The 10,688-nt window shown below is 41.4% G+C and overlaps 1 long non-coding RNA gene across 1 annotated transcript in view; it reads left to right on the top strand.

Moving 5' to 3' along the window:
- Positions 1 to 467, top strand: part of LOC126989381 (uncharacterized) — a 791-nt gene extending 324 nt beyond the window's left edge. The window contains exons 2-3 of the long non-coding RNA XR_007743241.1: positions 1 to 69; positions 338 to 467. The exon at positions 1 to 69 is cut by the window's left edge and continues 135 nt beyond it. This is a non-coding gene — a long non-coding RNA (uncharacterized LOC126989381). The remainder of the gene's footprint in view (positions 70 to 337) is intronic.
- The last annotated feature ends 10,221 nt before the right edge of the window (positions 468 to 10,688 follow it).

Below are 10,688 nucleotides of genomic sequence, written 5' to 3'. Positions count from 1 at the left end.
GGTGGAGCTCGTTAGCCGTGGGAGGCAATTCACCTAGGAGAGCAAACTCCGAACAACAAACCCGGGCAGGTGAGGCTCGTTAGCCGTGGTAGGCAATTCACCTAGGAGAGCAAACTCTAAACAAACCCGGGCAGGTGAGGCTCGTTAGCCGTGGTAGGCAATTCACCTAGGAGAGCAAACTCCGAACAACAAACCCGGGCAGGTGGAGCTCGTTAGCCGTGGGAGCAATTCACGTAGGAGATCAAACTCCGAACAACAAACCCGGGCAGGTGTTGCTCGTTAGCCGTGGTAGGCAATACACCTAGGAGAGCAAACTCCGAACAACAAACCCGGGCAGGTGGAGCTCGTCAGCCGTGGTAGGCAATACACCTAGGAGAGCAAACTCCGAACAACAAACCCGGGCAGGTGGAGCTCGTCAGCCGTGGTAGGCAATCTGCCTGGAGAGCAAACTCCGAACAATAAACCCGGGCAGGTGGAGGTCGTCAGCCGTGGTAGGCAATCTGCCTAGGAGAGCAAACTCGAACAATAAACCCGGGCAGGTGGAGTCGTCAGCCGTGGTAGGCAATCTGCCTAGGAGAGCAAACTCTAACAATAAACCCGGGCAGGTGGAGCTCGTCAGCCGTGGTAGGCAATACACCTAGAGCAAACTCCGAACAATAAACGCTCGTTATACTGTCGAGACAATCCACGATGGAACACCGAAAAAAGGAAAATAAAAAGGAACACCAGAAAATGGAAAATACAGAAACGAAACATCAAGAAAAGAAATAAAAGATCATCCACCTTTAGGCCCTAACATCGCCAAAATTATGGGTGGGTCTCTTCTGGGAGAAAGCGGCTCATCCAGACCAAAGAACATCAACAAAAGGATGATATGAATAAATGAACATAAAAAAAACAAAGAAAAACACATCAAGGAAAGAAAAATATAACAAACATCATCCACCTTCCGGCCCTGACTAACATCACCAAAATTATGGGTGGGTCTCTTCTGGGGAGAAAGCGGCTCACCAAGACCAAAGAACATCAACAAGGGATGATATAGAAAAGAACACCCAAAAATATGGAAAAAGAACAGAAAAACATCGAAAAAGAAAAGCAACAGAAATAAATGAGCAACATCGAGAAAAGAGAAATACAAAGAAACATCATCCACCTTTCATTTAAACAACATCACCAAAATTATGGATGGGTCTCTTCTGGGAGAAAGCGGCTCATCAGACCAAGGAACATCAACAAAGGAAGATAGGAAAAAAATAACAAAAAAAACATCAAAAAGAAGTAAAAAGAAAAAGAACAGGAAAACATCGAAAAAGAAAACAAATGCAATAAGAAGAACGAAAAACACGACATCAAGAAAAGAAAATAAAACAAACATCATCCACCTTTCGGCCCTAACAACATCTCCAAAATTATGGGTGGGTCTCTTCTGGGAGGAAAGCGGCTCACCCAGACCAACGAACATCAACAAAAGGATGATAGGAAAAAGAACACCAAAACATCAAAAAGAAAACCAACAGCAAGAAAATCCAAAGGAAAAAAGAAAGAAAAGAAAAGAAAAGAAAACAAATAGAAAAAAGAAAAGAAAGAAAAGGAAAAAGAAAAAACAAAATAACAAAATAAAATATAAATAAATAAACAAAATAATATAAATAAATAAATAAATAAATACAGAATATAGTAAAATTAACTAAATGACTCTAACTGCTTAACTAGCTATCAAACTATCTATTTAACTTAGCGTGCGTGCGTGCGTGCGTGTGTGTGTGTGTGTGTGTGTGTGTGTGTGCGCGCGCGTGTGTGTGTGTGTGTGTGTGTGTGTGTGAGAGAGAGAGAGAGAGAGAGAGAGAGAGAGAGAGAGAGAGAGAGAGAGAGAGAGAGAGAAAGTCCACCAATTAAACAAAGACTGCTCGTATTGCGTCATTTTCACTGCACGAACCAAAACACATAAAAGGCGCGAGTCATTTACGTCTGCATCAAAAACACGTCAACAAATAACACAACGCTTGAAATGCATTGCGCGTCACTCACATCCTATTACTGCAACGTCAAATTTACCTGATATGTTCGGACGGAAATATAAACACGACTATAAACACGGATCTAAGGTCTTCTATATATGCTACTGGATTCCCTACAGGCACTTGTTGACGGTCTGTTCTTAGCGTCGTGACCCTGAGTGCGCGTCTCTGATTCAAGCCGTATTCTTAACGTGTCGGCATCTGACTTCGCCTGTTTCAAAATTCCTCTCGGAGAAGTTGCTGGGTTATGCATGGACTGTTTTGTGGGAGAAGATAAATGTTTTCCACTGGAGTTCTTAGCATGAGGGAAAAGCAACAACAGTGTAGCAAAAGTGGCAATCTATCGAGTCTCAAATCTGAAACCCACGTCGCTCCGCCTCTTTGTAACGAAGACCTTGTGTATACAGAGACTTAGGAAAGGAAAGAATGCGCCTCACTGCCTTTATTTATATATGTTTTCCTTGCATCAAAGGAAGGTCAAATTGAACGTAGGGAAAACTTCGCAAGCAATTCAGACTCTTTCGTCTCTTGAAACTTTTATGAATTGAAAACAGCGCCATGAGGCAGAGAACGAGATACCCAGATCATGACAGTCTGCTTACCTATAGGGATTCTGAGTCTCTCCAGCTACGGCCGTGTTCTCAAACCTTTCAGGGCCTACACACCCACACTTGATAAGGCTTTGGTAGAGTCTGTGTTGGTATTTCTATGGTTAATTTTATGAGCTTAGTGATAGTTTCACAAGGCCTCTGCGCCATGAGTGTGAAAATGACACATTATCAAACCTTTCAGGGCACACCCACACTTGATAAGGCTTTGATATAGGTTGTGTTAGTATTTCCATGTTTAGTTTACGATCCTAATGACAGTTTGACCATGAACGTGGAAAAGACACATTCTAAAACCTTTCTTGGCTTACACATCCACATTTGATAAGGCTTTGATTGAGACAGTGTTAGTATTTCCATGGGTAGTTCAGCGAGCCTAATGATAGATGGACAAGGCTTCTGCACGATGAGTAAGAAACACATACATGAGAACCCGACTAATCTCCTTTGTGGCCTTGAGAATTAGACGCTGTGAGAGCCGAAAGCGTCTGAGAATTCAGACAAATGTCTTCTTATAGACGACAGCAGAGGCGCTAACAGACAGAAGGCCACAGCTAGCAACACAAGGCAGAACAGGTCGAAAAATAAAGGCTAATGAGCACGTACTAATAAATTAATCCAGAATTGTTTTGGGGAAACTTTGAATAATGGAAACCCGATGAAAAATACCTATAATTTTTTTAACGAGTTAAAGTAGTATAAATAAATATTGTTTATGAGGCGCTTTGATGAATATAATTATACTAATGATGCCGGGAAAATTCCTACCCCCGCCCCCCCCAACACACATACACAGATACTAACAAACCAACAAACATACACACTCTTATATCTATCTGTCTATATCTATTTATTTATTATCTATCTCTATATCTATCTGTATCTTATGTCTATCTATCTATCTATCTATTTATATATTTCACGCTATCTCTGTCTACTTATCTATCAGAAGTGGAATTGGACCTTTAACAAACAGCGACGGTGCACTAGTGACTGACAGCCAACACGTTGCAAACCTATTAAACAATTACTTTTCCTCGGTGTTTAATAATAACAGTCCTCCCGCCACCACCACCAACACCAGTACTAATGTAAATCCCGAGCATGCATTGTCTAACTTTGAAATAAAACCCGATGAAGTCCTTACAGCCCTCAAATCACTTAAAACAAATAAAAGTCCTGGACCTGACAAAGTATATCCAACTCTGCTGAAAGAAACAAAGAGCGAAATACTCTCCTCCCTCACAACCGTATTCAATATGTCCTTGCGACAAGGCATCGTCCCTTCAGATTGGAAAAAGGCTAACGTGACACCGATTTTTAAGAAAGGAGACAAAAAAGTACCAGGTAATTACAGGCCCATTAGTCTAACTTCGGTTGTAGGTAAGCTACTTGAGGGCATAATTAGAGACAAAATTGTGAGTTACCTTGAAAGCCACTCATTGATTGGGGACTCACAACATGGCTTCCGAAACAAAAGATCCTGCCTATCAAACCTATTAACCTTTTATAACGACCTCTTCACTGTTTATGACGTAACCAAATCACTGGACGTAGTCTATCTTGATTTCCAGAAAGCGTTTGATAAAGTCCCGCATCATAAATTACTTTACAAATTAAAGCAAATAGGTATTGACGGTCAAGTAAACCAATGGATCACGAATTGGTTGAGCAACAGACAACAAAGAGTAGTGATTGACGGATTTAACTCAGAGTGGGCGCCTGTCACTAGTGGCGTCCCTCAGGGCTCGGTTCTTGGCCCAGTGCTCTTCATTATTTACATCAACGACGTGGATGTTGGACTCAATAACCGCATTAGTAAATTTGCAGACGACACAAAGATTGGTAACTCGGTTCTGACTGACGAAGACAGGCAAAGCTTCCAAGAGGATTTGCACAAAATTTCAGCTTGGTCGGATAGATGGGAGATGCCCTTTAACGTAGACAAGTGCCAGGTCCTTCAAGTTGGAACGAGGAATAAGAAGTTCGAATACGAAATGCGCGGCGTTAAACTCAAAAGCGTTCAATGCGTCAAGGACTTGGGGTCAAAATCGCGTCAAACCTCAAATTCTCACAGCAATGCATCGATGCAGCAAATAAAGCGAACAGAATGTTGGGCTTCATTAAAAGAAACTTTGTATTCAAGAATAAAGATGTAATACTCCCGCTCTACAACAGTTTAGTCAGACCCCACTTGGAATATGCGGTACAGTTTTGGTCTCCCCACCATGCAAAGGATATTGCTAAATTAGAAGGTGTTCAGCGTCGGGCAACGAAAATGATCCCTTCCTTGCGCAACAAATCCTACGAAGAAAGGCTTTCTACCCTTAACATGTTCTCTCTTGAGAAACGTCGCCTCCGAGGAAAACTGATCGAATGTTTTAAAATACTTAATGGTTTCACGAATGTAGACAGATCAACATTGTTTATGATCGATGACACTTTGCGCACGAGGAACAATGGCGTAAAACTCAGATGTAAACAAGTAAATTCAGACTGCACCAAATTTTTCTTCACCAACGTTGTAGTGCGAGAATGGAATAAGCTTCCACCATCAGTGGTCCAGTGTAACACGATTGACTCCTTCAAAAATAAGCTCGACCGTCACTTCCTTCAACTTAATATGAACTAGAGTAGAAATGCAACGTTTTGGAGTCTTCTGATTAATGTAAAATCACTTAGGTTTAAGGACAGACCACTAAGTCTGGACCATGGGGTCTGTGTGGTCTGATTTTCTATGTAAATCTATGTAAATCTATGTAAATCTATATATAATTACTTAGCCTGTATATCTGTCTATATTACCTATTAAACCAGCTTTGTATCTATCCATCGATCTATCTCTCTAACCTTACCATAACCTAACCATTCCCAGAAGAAGCCAGGAGCAGTCCCGCACACAACACATGCCACGACACACTCACGTTCCGCCCTGTAGTAACCCGACACACACACGGCATGCCCAAGGACTGCAACAGGTTACCCGAGGCTGCGCAACGTACCTGTGGAAAGAAATGAAGATAAATTACTTTGTTTTACCTATGAATGAGATGCCTGCAGAGGGAGAGGAGAGAGAGGGAGGGAGGAGGGGAAGAGAGAGAGAGAGAGAGAGAGAGAGAGAGAGAGAGAGAGAGAGAGAGAGAGTGTGTGTGTGTGTGTGTCTGTGTGTGTGTGTGTGTGTGTGTGTGTGTGTGTGTGTGTGTGTGACTGTATCTACCCCAACCACCCAGACACACACACACACACACACACACACACACACACACATACAATAAATACATATCTACCTCTACCATCATCATCAGTACAATAAAACCACAACAAAATACACATCACCTTCATCACCACCACCTCCTCGCGGCCACTTGAGCGGTCCGCGAGCACAAGCCAAACCCACAGCGCCGCGCCTCGACAAACACACACGACTTACATGCAAGAAAGGACGGCAAGCACGGGGAGAAAAAGCCTTGTGTGTGTGTGTGTGTGTGTGTGTGTGTGTGTGTGTGTGTGTGTTATTATGACGCCGGACGGGGAGCCAGAAACGAAAGCTCGGAGATGAGTTGTGAGGTGATAAAAGAAAATATAAAGAAAAGAAAAAAATAAAAGAAAACGAAGGAAAATACAAATGGAAAGAAAAAAAAGTACAAGAACCACAACAAAACAAGAACAACAAGAACAAGAAAAAGAAGATAAAGAATACAAAAAAGGAAAACAAGAAAACAAACAACCAACACAATACTAACCACCACAACCACCACCACCACCACGTTCCTTCCTTTACATAAGTCATATCTAAAGAGGCCAAAAAGACAGTTTCCTCACGCTCATGGTGCAGAAACTTAATCAAACTACCACCAGGGTCATAAAGCTACCCCTGAAATGCCCACAAATCCCACGAAAGCCTTGTTAAGTGTATGTCCTTGGGCGACGAAAGGTTTAAGAACATGACCCAGAGAGCGTTGGTGGCAGCGAGGGGCGTGGAAGGCGGGACCGAGGCATCACCAGGGACGTCCTCGAGTGTGTTAGGGAAGTGTACCCGAGAAGCAAGTTTGAACACACGATGAACCTTCATTCACCAGGGAAAAAGTTATATATGTTAGCAGCACGAGCGAGTGACTGCCAGGGAGGAAATTATTGAAGTGGAAATAATAAAGTATCGAAAAAATGTGATTAATGCAAAAGGGCACAGGAACAGATCAAGATTACAGAAAAAGTTATAAATGTCCACGGCACGAGCAGTGACTGCCAGGAAGGATACTGTTAGTGGAAAATAATATTTAGTGTCGAAGAAAATGGGGTTATTACGAAAAGGAACCCGATAAGAGAAAAAACAAACAAATATATTACAAATGTCTACAGAACGACCTACGACGAGAGGCATATTCTGTTAACAGTTAAAGTGCAAGAAAACGAAAAGAGAAAGGAAAAAAACGTGATTAATAGCCCAGAAACAGAACAAAAATACACGGCAGTAAATCACAAATGTCTATAGAACTGCCGACGACAGTAGGCAAATTCTACTGACTGTTAAACGGAAAGAAAACAAGAAGGGAAATAAAAAATAAATCGTGATTAATAGCCCAGAAACAGAACAAAAACAAAACAAAAAAAAATCACAAATGTCTATGGAACTACCGACGACATGAGGCAAATTCTACTAACTGTTAAACGGAAAGAAAACGGAAAGCGGACAGTGTTAATCACGGACCGGGTACAATTGACACCCCACTCTTAGTACGATCAAAAGGCAGCCAAATAGCACACTAGGGAGGGTAATGTTTAATCAGAAAATATGTCACAGTACGAAAAGTCTAGTGGACAGAGGTGGACGGGAAATAGGACAGACTCAACATGTAGTGCAGAGGGAAGCAAGTAATATGTAGCTGGTGTGGGCCATAGCGGGACACACACACACACACACACACACACACACACACAGCGGCAGCCTCAGGTCGGTATTGCCAGACGCTTCCACCTCTCACATCAACGATTTCCAAAGGCCAAAAAGGAAATCAGTCGGGTTCTAAATTTCTAATGAGTGTTTTTTAGGGTCATGGTACAGAAGAAGGGTCAAACTACACCAGGGTCATAAAACTACATTTCGAAATGCCCACAGCTCCTACGAAAGCCTTGTCAAATGACTGTTTCTTTAGGTTCATGGTGCAGAAGGGTCAGACTACCACCAGGATGATAAAACTATACCCGTGGAAATGCCCACAACTCCTACGAAAACCTTGTCAAATGTGTGTTTCCTTAGGTTTATGGTGCAGAAGAAGGGTCAAACTACCACCAGGGTCATATAACCACCCTTGGACATGTCCCAAACACCTACGAAAGCCTGTCAAATGTGTTTTCTTTAGGTTTATGGTGCAGAAGTGGCCAGGTCAACAGCCACACAGGTGGGTGGTGAGGTAGAGGTAGTTGTAGATAGTCGGATGTGACGCACTATTCCAGTGAAACGACAGTTGATATATGGCGCACACTCGGCGAATAAATTAAACATCTTCAATGTAAATGCCCGTAGCATTATTCAGAAGCGTAGCCACTTGATAAGACATGCAATTACTGAAGAACCCGACTTCATTTTGATCACAGAAACATGGCTAAATACGCGTGACAAGCATCAGTTAAGTGAAGTAGCTATCAATGGTTACAACGCGTTTGCTAAGTGTCGTCTACACAAAAAAGGTGGAGGTGTAATAATATATGCTAAAAGTAATTTAGAAGTCATTCAGCTTAACACAACCGAAACAGAGGCTTATGATTCATTGTATGTACAAGCGACGATCAATAATGAAAAGTATGTTCTTGGCGTAATTTACCGACCTCCTAAATCAAATGAAGACATTGATGGAAATCTCTACGCAGAGATAAATAAAATTATCAGAAACAGAAATGCAATAATATGCGGCGACTTCAATAACCCCTCTGTTAACTGGTCTGCACTCTCTGCCGACAGGACAGAATAAATTTTGCGCAAGATACATTTCTTTATCAAACAGTTACCGCGCCGACGCGAGGAAATAACACTCTGGATTTAGCCTTCACGACCGACAGCCACCTCATAACCGCCTGTGAGGTCGGCGAGCAATTTGTAAGCAGTGACCACAACATAATCAGATGCGTTCTAAATATTGAAACAAAAGCACGAGAAAACTCACTCCTAATGCCTAACTATAGTAAAACAAAGTTTACGGACCTAAGAAAAGAATTGGTTTCAGTAAATTGGAATCATTTGCTAAATAACGTCAGCGTTCAAGAAAGGTATAATCGTTTTACTGCACAAGTCACAGCGAGCGTAAATAAATTCGTCCCACTCAAGCCACGAAGGACAGAGAATCAAAAGCCGTTATGGATGACTAATTACCTGCAGAAAATCATCCTCGAAAAAAGAAAACTGTATAAGAAATATAAAGTGTCACACACTTCACAGGATCATACTAATTATATCAATATCAAGAGAGAGTGCGAAAGGAAAATCAGAAAACAGAAACGCTAGTATAAGATGAAAATATCACTTGATGCGAAGAAAAATCCCAGATTATTTTTCAGTTACATAAGAAGGAAAAAAACTGTAAAAAAATATATCGGCCCACTATTAGTAAATGGCGACACGATTAATGATGACAAAGGCATGGCATCGGTCCTAAATTCAACCTTTAGTAGCGTATTCACAAAAGAGAACGTGACATCGACCCCAGCCCCAAGGACTATTTTCAAGGTCCTGAAGAACATACGCTTGCGTTGACCGAAATTGATATCAGTGAAGTGCGTGCGTACCTGCAAAAAATAGATTTAAATAAATCTCCGGGCCCCGACAATTTATCTCCTCGCATGTTAAGAGAATGTAGTCAAAAACTAGAATTACCCAAAACGTTAATGTTCAACAAATCATTAGCACAGGCTAGTCTGCCTCTAGAGTGGAAAGAGGCCAATGTTACCCCCATATTTAAAAAAGGAGATAAAAAACAAGCCAGTAATTATCGTCCTATCAGCCTTACGTCCGTCCTAATTGGATTATTCGAAAAAATAATCAGGGATAAAATGATCACTTTCCTAGAAACAAATGATTTGATAACTGATAATCAGCATGGATTTCGTAGTAATCGATCTTGCCTTACCAACTTATTAACTTTTTTCAACGACGTTTACTCAAGTTGGGACGCCCGAGCCCCATATGACGTAATTTACCTGGACTTTCAGAAGGCGTTTGATAAAGTTCCCCACGTTAGGCTTATTTCAAAAATGCGTTCCCCCACTATTAGTGACCATCTGTGTGTGTGGATTCATGACTGGCTCACCGACAGAGAACTGCGTGTAGTTCTTAATGGTGAAGCATCCGACTGGCAACCCGTAACCAGTAGCGTGCCACAAGGTTCGGTCCTGGGGCCAACACTATTCATAGTTTACGTGAACGATTTAGAGACTGATATCCTGTCAAAAGTAGCCAAATTCGCCGACGACACCAAATTAGGAGGTACGGTAACGAACAGTAAAAATTGCGAGATCATTCAATCAGACTTAATAAGACTTTCCGATTGGAGCGAAAAATGGCAAATGTGTTTCAACGTAGATAAATGTAAAGTAATCCTAACTTTAAATATCAGCTTCAAGGACATGAGCTCAGCGAAGTAAAACAAGAAAAAGATCTTGGTGTCATTATCAGTAACACTATTAAAATGAGTGATCAATGTTCTGCGGCTAGTAAAAAAAGCCAATATGAAGCTAGGATTAATTTCAAGAAACTTTGATTATAAATCACCCGAACTTATGAAGAGATTATATTTAGCATTTGTAAGACCACACCTAGAATACGCCGTTCAGTTCTGGTCACCGAATTATATAAAAGATCAAGTTTGCTAGAAAGGATACAGCGACGAGCAACCAAGCAAATTCCCGCGCTCCGTAACTTGACGTATGACGAGCGTTTAAAGCGTTTAGATATGTTTTCTTTAAAGAAGCGAAGAGTAGGAGGGGACTTAATTTAAGTGTTCAAAATCCTTAATAGATTCGAAAACATTAACCCAGACAGTCTATTTCAGAGAGACACCAACACAAT

Source organism: Eriocheir sinensis, unplaced genomic scaffold (assembly GCF_024679095.1).
Source record: "Eriocheir sinensis breed Jianghai 21 unplaced genomic scaffold, ASM2467909v1 Scaffold1142, whole genome shotgun sequence".
NCBI lineage: Eukaryota > Metazoa > Arthropoda > Malacostraca > Decapoda > Varunidae > Eriocheir > Eriocheir sinensis.
The sequence above is the reverse complement of the archived record's forward strand: the minus strand, read 5'-3'. Positions and strand labels throughout refer to the sequence as shown.